Here is a 15,317-nt window from a genome sequence, read left to right as displayed (position 1 = left end):
TGTTGTTTGGACGCGAATTTAATTACTATTATTATTTATTAATAATTTTCGCCTGCTGGCTATAAAATGGGGTTTGGCTTATAAATGAATTTCTGACGCATTTCTGCACTCTCAAGATCTATAACTACACTCTCTTATTTCTACTTTTATTTCATTACTTACATTTCCTATTATCTATTCTTCGGCACACTGCTTCAATCCTCCCCTCCTTTCCTCACTCTGGTCTTTCTATCTTCCTCTTCCTATCCTCTAGATATCTCAACCACTCAACTACTTCTTCACAACTCGTTTCCCCCACTATTCCTTCCTATCTCACACTTTTACCCTCCATTACCCAACAATCTTCCATCAAATGTTTTAAACTCCCTAATCCATCGTTGCACAATACACATCTCCTCTCCTCTTCCTCCATCCAGTATCTTCTCTACTTCCTCAAAACCTCCACATCTTGCCCTTGCGATCAATTTCTGGCTTTCTTGCCTTCCATCTTTTTCTAAGTACCTTATTATATTTCTAAGTAACTTATTATATTGCACTTGCATTTGCAGTTCCAGTGGACGCGAATTTAATTTACTTCTGCTGAGTATCCGCGACTTCGCGCGTATAGTTGGTGGAAGCGATGTAGCGGGGTGATAAATTAAAGCATTAAATGGGGACATCTATTGATGTAGTCGCATTCAGGGCCGTGTTGTCATTTGTGAATTGATATTTAAAATTTCTGCTTGCAGTCTTTCGTTTAAGCTAGACCGCATTAAGTTCCCGCCGCCTTCTGTTCAATAGTAATTACCATATTGGTAAAAATTAATCTACAGCTGCCAACGATTAAGGCGTAGACAAATTTTTCAAATGTACTACAATGGAGGAATCTATTCCGAGTTGACATTAAACGGCCCTAAACGAGGCTCGAGCTCCTTAGACTTGATTCACACTAGCGGTCACGGTACGGTCAGATCGCGTCAAGTCAGGCACCGGCCGACAATGAGAACATTCGCTGTACGCGGTTCGGTCAAGTCAGATGAAAATCTGTTAGAGTCGGTTTGCTAGCAATCAAGATCGCGGCACTCCTGACAGGATTTGATTTGATCGTCTACTGAGAACGGTCAGCAGTTGAAAAGAAGTGATAGAATTTGTGCGAAATTACAGTGAAAAAGGAAGTGAAAGAGACTACGACCGGACTGATTGTTTCTTATCGTTGAATGCGAATGCTTTAAAATCCTAACTTACGACTGATCGTGATCTGACTGTGCCTTTGATCGCTAGTGTGAATCAGGCTTTATCTTTCACGAATTGCTGCAGTTTTGGCGCTCGGATTACGGAGTACTTTGGCGCCTGGCTGGTTTTACAACCTCGCTATATCTGTTCCACCGACTATACACTATTTCGCTACCTGTTAACACCGGCATGTTAAATCATTCTTACGTTAAAAGTTACTCGACCGAAGGACAATTTACAATTTCATTATGATCTCATTAAACGACAAGCAGAATTGTAATTTCCCTTCGCAATAGCAAGCCAGTTTCTTACAATTGTCTTTTTTTAGTTCAAATTGCGAAATTATGCTTCCAGCTGCGATGCAACCGTGAAAAAATAGCTCTTCGTTATTGTAATTTGTACATTTCAGTCGTATTAGTTAACTAGCGATACGTGGCCTACACGCACTCGAGTGCAGTTACTTGTGTTGTGGGATTTTTTGAGTAACATTCGATTATCTTAAACTAGATAAAAGATTGTGAACGTATATTACGTTAAGTATAATTGTGCTGAAATTTAAATGTGTGGTGCACATCAACGTTAATTATACAGGATGAGTCATATCATTTGCCTACGCTGAATAACTTACAAGGTATGTGTTCTACGAAAAAGTGTTTTATAAGGAAATTGCACGGTATCGAAGGGAAAATACGATGCTGAAACGGGTTTTTTAAATAAACTATTTATTTACGAGATATCAAGGTGACCTATAATTTACAGAAAATTCAAATAATTTATAATTTAAATAAATGTGTTATTTAAAAAAAAAACCATTGTTCCCTTTGATATCGTGAAATTTCTATATAAAACACTTCTTTGTGGAACATATATGTATTCAGGGTGAAGGAGTTACGCGACTCACTCGGTATAAGTGGAAGAATTTTCAAAAGGCGAAGATAGGTAATAAGTAAAAGTAGTCAACTAGTAGGTACATCATTCGTTTCAACAATCTTATCTCTGCTACTGTTTTAATAAAAAAACCGTTTTAAGAAAATAGCCAAACGCTTAGAAAATTTATTTCTTCACACCATAACTGTTATGTCAAAAAAGAGACATTAACAAAAATTACTACATACATAATAATAATATATTTTCAGATAAAATACATTTCCATATAAGGAAACCGTGATTTTAACAGGATATGAGTAGCTAGTCTCTAACGAAATCAGTGATAACAATTAAAGTTCTTATCTGCACAATTATAAAGGTGATAAATTCTGAAAATTAATAACAGGTATTTGAGACAAAGGCAAACAATTGCATAAAATAAATTTTCTCAAAGTTAATTATGCATGCATGCATTGTGCATGAAGAAAGCTGTATTTAATTACTCTAAAGTTTTCCCAATGAGCTCTTCAATAATGATCGAGGTTTGAAATAGCTCGATAACTTAATGATCTTAACCATTTAACGGTACAACGGTAATGTTCAAATGTAGTCCAAAACATATTCCTTTATTTTCGATATTGACAACAGTTGTAAACATGATTTTAATACATTTCCTATTTTTCAACTTGTGGATAGTTCTGGTGTCCTATCTTTCATGGAATAATATTGTTGCAAGCTGTTTTCAGTGTATTTAACCGTTAAAATCGCATATCTTCAATGCTGTGATCAGTATAGATAAATAAATACCACAGTTCTCGTTCGTCTCAACCAAGCAGCAGTGATACAAAACGAAAAAGGAAAATCAATACGAATTGAATAAATTTCACACATTTTGCTATCGTACTACGCACTTTCATTCTTATAAGCGATCTGAAGGCGTCGTCGGAGTATACAGGGTGATACACGCAATAGTAATAGGCCTTTTTCTTTTTTTTAAGAAAAAAACATTAGAGGAAAAAGATGAATGGTTCCAAATGGACTACATATTTGTTTCGCAAGTGCAATAATGCATGTGCATTTTGCAATTGCACTATTTTTTTTAATGGAAACTTACATTTTTTATTGCACAGATTGAATTGTTTCGTCATTCTACATAAAAAAATATTGGGGTAACATAATCGGACACTGATTAGTTTAAAAGATATTTTAACTTTAATTTTGTCGAACTTGCCTTACGTCTTTCCTTGTCTCTCATATGATATTCTACAAAATTAACGTTAAGGTATCTTTTAAACTAATCAGTCTTCGACTTAACCTTACCTTAATACTTTCTTTCATGTAGAATGAGGAAACGATTCGATCTATGCACTAAAAAATGTATGTTTCCATCTAAAAAAGAAAGTGCAACTACAAAATGCATTTGCAAAAAAAATATGATCGTGTATATGTAGTCCACTTCGATTTATTTTTTCCCCTCTAATATTGTTCTCTAACTTCAACCAAAAAAAAAAGATACGGCTTGTTACACTCGCGTGAATCACCCTGTGTACGCCTATATTTATGCAGGTAATACCAATCAGAGTCTCAACAGTATATTCCATAGATTCATTTACAAAGTATTGTTCTGACCAGCGAAACGTTGAATCTCGGAAATATTTCTTCGTTCAAAGGAACGTTTAAGGAAATACAATTTTAATTTATCCGGTCGATGAGTAAAGCTGAGATGGGTGCTCGGTGGACAAAATTTAATTGCATCCAATTAAGAAAATCGGGTCGCGCTTGTTTCGTGTATAATTGTTCGACCGATTGTAATTAAGTATGTACAAGTGTGGTTCGTGATTATGTGAAATAGAAAGGAAAATATAACAGGACGATAATCGCAGCGGAGGAAGAAAGGGGGGAACAAACGTAGAGTGGCGAAGTGTTAGCTAAATCGAGAAACGAAAGCGCACGAAATGCAAAGAGAAATTATTTCAGAGCCGTGAATTAATGCAGTTATAAATTATGTATGCGTTATAATACTTATCTGAAAGGATATCTGGCGTTCTGCTATGGTAAGAAAATCTTTTCCTTGTTATTATACTTTCACTCAAAGATTCCCTGTGAAAACACGAAGATACTGTACATTTCATCTTGAGAATTCAAATTTATAATAGCGTTAGTGAACTTGGTTTTGTCCTTTACCCCTATGTAAGCTGAAATGTTATATTATGTTAGTAACTACGTAATCATAACAACTTTTTCACTTTTCATAAAAAGTACGATACTTTAATAGTTAGTTTAGTGTCGTATAAATTATCTTCAAAATGTACATAAATCGAGACAATTCTAAAATTTTGAATATACGTATATACGTCGGTCGACGAAGCTGGGTCATCTGTGACCCGTATTACATTACATGGGATATACAGGGCAAAAACTTTGCTCATCTGGAATATTTCCATTATTTAAAATATTACTTTTTTGGTTTTTATTTATTATAATCCTTGCCTTTCGGCTTAGGATGACTTCCAGCTACATCTTTTCTATTTACAATATTTAATATTTCCATTATTTAAAATATTACTTTTTTGGTTTTTATTTATTATAATCCTTGCCTTTCGGTTTAGGATGACTTCCAGCTACATCTTTTCTATTTACAATATTGTACATCTATCTTACTTTACTAGTAACTTCTGTTATATTATGCTAATTATCTTTATTTCTTTATTTTTATTATCCTGTATTGATTTCTAAAATACGATCTTATACCTATTTATTTATCTTCTCCCTATCCTTGTTACATTTTAACTTCGCTATTGCACCTTTCTTTGGTCTCGTCCTCTTCCATTTCTTTTCTCGTTTTTCTTTCCCTGAAAACAATGTTATATATGTATACTAGGTGGAGAAATGAATTCTTTCCGACTTCTGGGGACGATCAATGTTTCATTTAGAAAGAATGAAAACAGATCAATCATCGAAATAATTTCTATTATTGTTGATGAGCTTTTGCCATTTTTCTGGCAGCTTGCATATACCATCGCGATAGAGACTTGGTGGCTTTGAATCAACTATGTGAATCCAGTCGGAAAGAATTTATTTCTATATCTAATAAAACTTGCACTTGGTCGATATTTTTGTGTATTTCTGGCCGGGAGAAATTGAGGAGCTTTCTGGAAGAGAGACCTATAGGTCTATGGGTCCTTGTTTGGTAAATCCTCTTTAATTAACCGCAATATGTTTAGAAATCTTCCTTCCAAATTTCGTTTGCATATTCTCCACCAATAAAGATCGGAGCAGCACTTCTTGTTGAACCATGTACAGTTGATCTGTAGGTCAAACTAAAACTTCCAATGCAATTTTCTCAATTCGCTATTTTGCCCTATGAGCCCTTTTTTCCAGAAAAATCCTCAGTTAGTCTTTTTACAAAAGGTGGTAGAGTTAATTTTTTTCGTTCTCAATAGCCGAAGACGTGCTATAATACGAGAGTTTCCTAAGGGTCAATTCAACTTCGGTTCCTAACGGTACATCGAACCGTTGGATCAGGACTTCGCGGAAATTCCGTACCGTCGCCAAATGTTCGGTACATTGCGCGACCGAACAGGTATCGCCGCACTTTTTTCAGAAAAAAGCGCATTGGAAGGATGTTCTTGATATCTGTTAGACAAGCTGACTGGCAATTAGCATTCTCTGGTGCAACCAATCAACGTGTCTCAAACTTTAGCAGCAAGCAAACTGACTACCAAAAAGTCGGTCGGTCGACAACCTTTAACCGAGTCAAATAGTTAGAGTCAATCGTTCTCGCACGACCGTGAACATTATTATATTTCCTGAAGCGTCTAACAGCCGAGGCGATATTATACTAAAATCCAGTGTCCATCGTTCAGGACAATTATTTTAATGAAAATCCAAGGAAATTCTATAGCAACCACGTCTGTAAAAAAAAAATAGGAAAAAGTTGTAGAATGAGAAGGCGCTTACGTTTTTTTAAATCAAATTTAAAGGTTCGTTGGAAATATTAATCTAAATTATAAAATTCGACACTAACTTATGGGATGACCTAATATTTAGCTATCGATACCATATGCTCTACCGTGTTTAAGCTAGTTACCCAATATTAATTTAGCGGGCAACTGTGCGATCGAGAGTTCATCAGTCGGAACGAGCCGCGGACTACAAGGTGGGCATCACGTGACTTAAATACTTTTTACGTGGGTGGAGGCGTAGAGGAGATATCAAGATCATCTCTATTTTTTTTAACCGAGAAATATAGTTTAATGTATTTAGACAAAAATCTGACGGAAAAAATTGGTTCTCTGACGTATAGATAAACAAATTTTATGGTAGGTTAGACGTGATCCGGCTCTGCTTTTCGTCCGACCGTCGGACCTTCAGCCGTCCGACGGTTAACATATTGCCGTTGTACATATAATCATAATATATTGGGTTGTCGGATAGGTCTTAAACCTTTTTTTAAATATAAATTATAAACTTCATTTCAACACTTTGCAATATTAAAATTCAACCAAATATGCACCATTTTGCTCAAGTATCTTCTGCCGTCTATTGGCTAGTGTCATTATTCCATCCGTGTAGAATATCTGATGTTTTTGAGTAAAATATTCCTCCAGGTGATTTTTGCAGTCCTCCGTTTGAACGCAAATTAAGATCGTTTAAAAAATTTTGTAATAACCGGAATAAATGATAGTTTGATGGAGCTATGTCCGGACTAAGGTGGGTGCATTAAGACTAGAGTGCATAAGTGCATTAAGAAGGCGGGAATCGCAAATGGAAATTCGATCCAATAAATTTTTTTCAGTCAATTCATGGGGCATCCAGATATCAAGCTTCTTTTCTATCTCGGAATTATGCCTGTCCTCTTCAATTTTCTTGACAATAAGATCTGTATCAATCTTATTGTGACGCGAATCTTATTTTTGTTGAACACAGTGTTCCGCGTCTCTCACAGGCCAACTTAATTTTGTGTGAATTAAATGATTTATAGAAAATACAAGTGTAAACTATTCTTACTGTGAACTACTATTTTAACCTTTTGGAAATATTTTGTGGACATTTAGGCGCGTTGGATTTTTCTCGTTACTTAATACTAAAATGTGTGGTGATGGGGTGGTCTATGATAACGAATAGGAGCCCTTCTTCGTCTTGGGCTGTTCTCCATGAGTAGCGAGTACGCGGCCCACCCTGGACTAGATTTCCCTAATCGACAGGGTGGTGGTACAGCATCGTGGCAGGGGTGTGAGGCCCAAGGGATGGTCAGTCCTAACGGAACTAAACTGTGTGTGTGTGTGTAGTGGCTTTGTTAGCTCCACAGGTTCGTGAAGCTCGGTTATTTAGCAAATAAATGTTATTTATTCACAACACAATTTTATTATAATAATAACGATATGTTCAGAGTTCAGAGTATCTTGTCCAGAATGTCTCGTGTGTGCAAAGTCTCAAGTCTCTTGTTCAGAATGTCTCCTGTGTTCACGTGTCCTGGTACTTTTATTCACGTTCGTCCGTCAAGAGGAGTGTCTTAAGGAGTGCGGAAAAAAGGTGGGAAATTAGTCCTGTCCAATGGGAAGGACAGGAAAATTCGGAGGTATCTGAGTCCTGGCGTTCACGCCCTGTCAGGTCATCGGTACGTCAGGTGCGAGTAACGGTACATCAGCGTCCATGTGCTGGTCGAGAGAAAATCCGGAAAGTACGTTACGTCCTGGTCGTCTATTATGGTACATGTGTCCGTTCGTCCTTTGTCGGAAGAATAAGCTTGCGATACGTCAATTGCTATTAAAAGCCACTTAAGCGTGAGGCGTTTCTCCTGATCGTAAAGTTAAATACACGCTAGGAAAATGAAATGTTCGAATCCTCAAAAATAGCAAATTAGTCGACCGTATCATAAACTTAGGGCAATCTGTTGTTCTAATAGCCATTGAAGGAAATGTGCGGGCATTAGGAGAGCGTATGGCACGCAGAAGCATCGAGTTTCTGCGTCCATAAAACACTTTCTGGTCCTCGACATCGCTTTGAAAAGAAAAGTAAACAGAAAAGAATTCAAATTAGAAGCCCTCAGAAATAGCAGGCCTGGTCGCCCGTGTCATAAAGTCAAGCTCTTAACGGTTGCGTTTGCCACGAAACAAACTTCGATAGGTCGGCCAGACCGAGGAGTATCATGGATATCAAACTTTCCATCTTTAAAGCGACGGAACCAGAATTTTGCAGTGGATATCGATAGAGCATCTTGTCCATGAACGCGACAAATTTTTTTACGAGCCTGCGCTGCTTTTTTCCCTTTCTTGAAATAAAAAAGCTGTATATGTCTCAGATGCTCCTTATTCGTGTCCATATTGAAACTTGAATAACTTACAGTTTTTTATATAAAATTCTTTTATTATTACAGTAAACAAACGTTCGATATGTGAGCTTCCAAATGACACCAAACGCTTATCTGCAACATGTTCAGAAAAGTTTAAGACTTATGCGACAACCCAATATTTTCCCGCGTCAATGTTAATCTTTACGTTTCTATGCAATTTTCTAGCGTATGATGATTAAATAGTTAATAAGAAGGAAACATTTTTAGTAATTATACAGAAAAGGGCACACCACATCGATTTCGATGATCTTCAGATATATTGTCAAGGTTAATGTCCTGAGTAACTTTGCTTATACATATTACCGCTGCTCGGCCTTAGTTTCCGAGATATTCCCAAAAAACTTCAGTTCAATTTATGTTACGATTGCACATCATTCTGGCGTATGCGGACGCCTGACGGCGGCCATACTTTTATATAACCCAATCTAAACCTAATTCATCGACGTTAATCATTTTTAACGTAAATAAGAAAGAAAACTCAGTGGGTTATAAGTTGGGCTGCATTAATATTCGACGCTAGCGTGAAATAATTTTCGATTTAGTGTAGCTCAATATATGCTTGCAACTAACTCAAAAATATGAAACTAACGCAAACCTACCCCAAACCTATTTTAAATCTTGGAAGTGTAATACAAGGTGGACTACCTAACGCGACCACTTCAATTATTTTGGACCGATCCAAATTTTTTTTGTCACAGATTTCAAAGGACCTTGAAGATGAAGACCTTAAATTTTTTCTCTCTTTTTGTAAAATAAGTTTTCAAAACCACTTTCAATTTTTTCATGTATAACTCCATAGTTGTTTTTGTTTGTCTATTAGCTAACAGACCACAATATAATACAGTTTTTATATATAAAATTTATACATAACAACATTAAACGTGATCTTGAAAACTTACTTTAAAAGAAGGACAGAAAAAATCTAAGGTCATTAGCTTGAAGATTCTTCGAAACCGTATCCTCTACGATCAAAAAATTTGGAGCAGTCTGCTAAAATAATGAAAATAATTAAGTTGGTCACGTTAGGTGGATCACCTTCTATAGAATTAGAAACATTTTAGGGAATATCTCGGAAACTAAGGCCGAACGACGATTATATGTATAAGCAAAGTTACTCAGGACATTGACCATGACAATATATCGAAAGGTCATCAAAATCAGCGAGGTGTGCCTATTTATATTAGGTGTCCAAATGAATTCTTTCAGACTGGATACACGTAATCGATTCTATCACGATGGTATTCGCAAGCTGTTAGAAAAATGGCAAAAGGTCATGCCCTAATTTCGTTCCTTTTAAATAAAACTTCGATTGTACCCAAAAGTCGCAAAGAATTCATTTCTACACCTACTAAATAATTACCATTTTTTTCTTAATACTCAGACCCATACAACTTACCGACAGAGTTTGATCGGAAAACATTGGGACACTGTATAACGTTATAGTAACCGCGGAAACATGCCTGCGTAAGACGTCGGTACCTGTATACAACGAACATTCGCGTTTTTCGTTAAAGCACGCTAAACAGAATGAGGATGAGTGTATCGTATTTCGTCACAGGAACTCTAAAGTAGACGTATTTGTGGAGAGATAGGTGTGGATAATTTGTCCTGTGGATAAACGGATAAGTATGTTGACCTTCGTTGCGGTTGCAACCACGCGATTACGCGTGGCACGTCGTCACGGCAATTTTGTTTAATCAGTATGTATTCACGACAATAACCTTCGTTAAGCTTTAAGTTAGGGCATAGAGGACCTACATGCACACGGATGGTTTGTGAAAGATTCAACTATTATGCAATACCCGATACAAATGCAACATTTTTACTAGGTATGCGAGAAGGCTACAGAATCATGCCATTAGAAATTCTTACGACGTGTAACAAAATTTCTTTTTACAGTCATCTAAAGCTATATACCAGTAAGTTATTATAAAACTTTTAACTTCCAAAGTTATTAACCCTAGAGCGGTCTTCGGGTCTTTTTTGACCCACCCCGTTTTCATATTCTTAGCAATTTTTTCTGTTATCAAGTTAACGTTTCTTAACATTATTTTAAACGTTTATTCTCTAGGTTCATATGTCGTGTTGGGAACAAAAATTGTTTCACATAAGGTCTTCAGGTCTGTTTTGACCCAAACACCTTAAGTGTGCAGTCAAAACGAAGAACGCAGTGGGGTTAATATATATATAGAAATTTATTAATCTTAATTGTATTAAAAATAGATAAGTTTTTTCTACATATCATAAAAATATTGGAATAATTTATATTATTTTTGCATTAGGTTCTGGTATAACTGGTACATCTTTGAGGTTAATTATTCGAATAGAATTAAGAGTAATTATTGTTAATACTGCGGAATAGTGGACAAATCGATCGCGTTGTATTCTTGAATTGAATAATATTTGAAGAATCGTGTGAAATGACTGTCGATCGTAATTTTGTTCTTGCGTAGTTTACAAAGCATTCGGAAATGACTTATACAATTGAGAACCCAAATTTCTATTCCTGAGTAAATGTCATTCTCAACACTTTTCCTGGTCGTTATGTGTTTCGAATGTTATGACTCAGAGTGGAAATATTTCCGAACTACATTTATGTAACGTTTTTCCTTTATAATACTGGAAAAATACATTCACAGGTTGATTAGATCTTTCGTAGTCTGTACATGAAAATAACCAATGAAGAACAGCTTTTAGCCTGAAGAATTTTTTAAAACGGTACAAAACATCTGTTAAAAACAAAGGATCGATAAATTGTTTGAAATTTTTTTTAGAAATAATTATTATTAGTATTTCATCCTGTATTCATTAAGAGTATTTTCTTCCTTGAAATATTCACACTTTCACAAACATGTTGCATAGTTTTTAAAATTAACAAGAGTGATTGTACAGACTGTTATTATTATATTTTAGCAGAACACTTTTTTTAACAGTTTAATATTTCTTTCGTTAATATTTTGGTAGCAAGTATAAAAATTCCTTCTGAATTTATTTCAGTCTTATGTACAGGGTGTTTGAAAAAGTCGGGACAAAACTTATACTACGTGTTAGGTTAGGTCAAGTAGATAAAAAAATATGTTCATACAAATTTATGTCTGAAAATGTTCTATCGAGGAGTTGTAAGCGTTTAAAAATTTTTATTAATTGTTTTAGCAGTTATAATAAACGTTGGAAATTTCTTCCTTCTGCAAGAATGCAGGCTTCCATTCGTCGATGGATCTAAGATCTAATGCTACTTGGCTTCTATTCTATGGGGTCACGCAATACAGTTGGTTTATGAAAATAAGATGGAAACAGAAGACCAACTTTGAAGATGTATTCAAAATGCATTTACCCCTATTTATAATACGGTAGGAATATTCAAAAGAGTTCGACGAATGGAAGTCTGCATTCTTGCAGAAGGAAGAAATTTCGAACATTTATTACAACTGCCAAAACAATTGATAAAAATTTCTGAACGCTTATAACTCTTCGATAAAGCATTTTCGGGCAATAAGTTCGTACGAACTCTTTTTCACCTACTCGATCTCAGTAACACGTAGTATAAGTTTTGTTCCGACTTTTTTGGACACTCTGTGCAGATAGACAGATGTAGTAAATACAATTCAAGTAAGATATATTGTACTTCAGGTTGTCAAACTTGTGAAATTTCAACTTCAGTTGAGAATCTTTTAGTGAACATAATAAACGGAAACTAATAAATCCTTGCTCAACCTATAGATACATATATAATCAAGCTGGAAGTTTCACTTATAAAGTGTTACGTAATCTGCAGTGCACCACTGATACAGCAGAACCTTGTTATTTTTCTGTTTCAATCTTTACTGTATTCTTCTCGTCTGTTGTTTCTCTTTTATGTTAAAAATATTGATACAAATACATTTTCTAACGTGTTACATGAAAGTACAGCTATAAATACAATCCAAGTTCATTTCTTTGATGAATCTAACAATTGTAATTTATACTCGAGTGTGCAGTTCCCTTTTGCTGAATGAAAAAAATTAGACACACTCGTTGCAAAGGTATTTCAGGCATTTAATAAATTTGTACTTGACACAATGGAATCTGCCAAGTCTTAAACTGGCCAGTTCCTGTGTGCCGTTTCGAGACTGTGGCATTACTTCTGGTTAGAAAGTACATACGTACTACATTTACACACTTTTACGATAGTACCGGCGATAAAGCGTTGCATTATTTATTACAAATCAAAATTGAATAGAACTGTGAGATAAAGCTTCCCTGAATGTAAGATAAAGGAAATTAGTAAAAGGAAGTACGGTTTAATTTAGTATATCTTCCTTCGATCGCATTTTTCTCTCTAAAATGTGACTGTGGTTGAATCTTTCTTTCATTGAAGTGTATGTACATATGTGTGCATTTACATAGATCGATTTTTATTATAACTTCCTGTATTTATCACAAACGAACATTGTACACTATACTTTGTTTTTTTTTTGTTAAACATACTATAATATACTAATAGAGAGTTAAGAAGTGTAAGTGGGGTAATTTTATTATAACTTCCTGTATTTATCACAAACGAACATTGTACACTATACTTTGTTTTTTTTTTTAAACATACTATAATATACTAATAGAGAGTTAAGAAGTGTAAGTGGGGTAATATACACTACGGGCCAAAAATTTGGAATCACTTATCAATTTACACCAATATTGAATCTACTGCTAATTTTTTATAGACTTGAAATGATGTTGTAGAGATCAATAGCAATTTGCCCCATTTCGATTAATTTAAATTGTAAAAAATTCGTTAAAAAGTTCTTAAAATTGCTTACTTTTTTCTGGAAATTTTTATCTAACTTGCAATGCACGGTGATCCCAAACTTTTGACTGGTAGAGTACATACATTTTGGTAAAGGAAGGTATAAATAAATATACTTATAAAAGTTCAAATATTTTTTTTGTGAGAACATAATATGAAGTTAAAAATTTACTATCGTAGATTAATTACGTAGTATTTTCTTCTGCTTACTCGCAAGTATTTTATTATTATTTTGCTCAGAAAGAGGATTTTGGGCTTCTTGGTATACTTGTCAGTAAGACAATGTACGCTGCTCGCCAAAAAAATTACAACACTTAGAAATTGGGGTTGCGCAAATTTTTCGGCTACTTTGAGGAAAAGCGTGAATAAAATTTTGTTAGAAGATAAAGCGTAAGCTAGTTATGAACCATTTAACTTTTGCGGAATTCAAATTTGAAATTTGTTCTTTTTATGAGTGGTTAATCAAAAAGTTGAAATTTTTCCTGACAATTCTGTAAAAAACCCACTAAAAAACCTTAACAAACTACGTGAACAAAGGAGGATTTTAAAAAAAGGCCAATTTTGGCATACGGCCGGAACGAGAGTTCTGTCAAGAATACGAAACTGCTTCGTGTTTGCAAAGCAACTGTTTATTCGAGTCGTAACTCTCAGAGAGTTGAGCGATGCTCTCAGACAGTCACTCTCAGACGCAGTGTCCACTCGCGAGAGCAACTTGCGACAGTTTTACTCTCAAAAGGACAGTGTAACGGTTTGAATTTAAAAGTGGCGCGTCTTTTTTCCGTGACGGCGTGCGCCCGCTGAGCGGCGTTGGGAGCGGCGATCGCGCATGCGTCGAGTGAAAAAAAGTATGGCGTATTGTATTGTATTAAGACCATGTGCGTGGCGTTTGTTCTCGGTTTTGCCAATAAAAGTAATATAAAATCAGAAAATTCTTTTCCCGCTAACTCTTTTCTGTGCGCGAACAGACAGCTAGCTTATGTTTGGCTCGATGTACATACGAACAGCGATCCGGGCTTGCGTTTCTTATGTTTGGTACGCAAGAAATATCACGAGTTCTCTAAGAAGTTAAGGCCTAGAATTTTTCCAAGAACAGTTGCGAGCGTACAGCGAGCAGAAGTCGGGCAGGACGGCTCGTCCTCAGTCGGTGTTTACCAGGCTGCCGAACGAGTGCCTCGACGAACGACGAACGTTGCTTATACTGCGCGATTATAGTCTGGTAGGGAATACATCGAACAACGCGTTTTCGATTATACGCGGATATTTTAAAAGCGTGTCTCTGCGAGCTACACAGCTGCAGTTTCACGGTATGCGTATGCGTGAATAATATAGAGGAGTTAATTGAAAATAGAGGAGAGCCTACGTATAGCTAATTAGATTAATTACTGCAACAATTTCGTTTTATCGTATCCTAAGTTTATTTTTCTTGTAATAAGATGTGTTCTGGCTATGAAACAACAAATTATGTTTTTTACTGTTGTTTCCCCGAGGTATATACATATTCTATCCTTTTCTGGAAAAACACTGACTCTTAGTAAACAACTAAGTCTTTACACTTATAGAGGAGAGCCTACGTATAGCTAATTAGATTAATTACTGCAACAATTTCGTTTTATCGTATTCTAAGTTTATTTTTCCTGTAATAAGATGTGTTCTGGCTATGAAACAACAAATTATGTTTTTTACTGTTGTTTCTCCGAGACATATACATATTCTATCCTTTTCTGGAAAAACACTGTCTCTTAGTAAACAACTAAGTCTTTACACACGACCTACTTCGTTTGTTATTATTCTAACGACAATATACGACAATTGACACGCAGTGCAGATGATCAGACTTCAGTTTTCCAGTTTTCAGTTTTGCGACGTCTCTAAACCTACGCGCAGTTCGACAGAACACTGTATATATATACATATATGTACGTTTAGACTGATATGTAAGATGATACTTTTTCCTCTGGCTTTCATAGTGGATACACAGTTAAGAAATGCAAATTCTGTTAGAGTTTTACTTTTTTATTGTATCCCTGTCATGACGATTATTTTATTATATTTTCGATAGTTTATTATAACTTTTATCACTTCTAGAATAAATAATTAGTG

The 15,317-nt window shown here is 35.3% G+C and overlaps 1 protein-coding gene across 6 annotated transcripts in view; it reads left to right on the top strand.

The window, feature by feature from the left end:
• LOC108579066 (amphiphysin) overlaps nt 1-15,317 on the top strand; it is a 111,507-nt gene that overhangs the window by 21,354 nt on the left and 74,836 nt on the right. The window lies entirely within an intron of this gene.

Source organism: Habropoda laboriosa, unplaced genomic scaffold, assembly GCF_001263275.1.
Source record: "Habropoda laboriosa isolate 0110345459 unplaced genomic scaffold, ASM126327v1 scaffold42, whole genome shotgun sequence".
NCBI classification, from domain to species: Eukaryota; Metazoa; Arthropoda; class Insecta; order Hymenoptera; family Apidae; genus Habropoda; species Habropoda laboriosa.
This window is presented reverse-complemented; position numbering and strand designations above follow the sequence as displayed.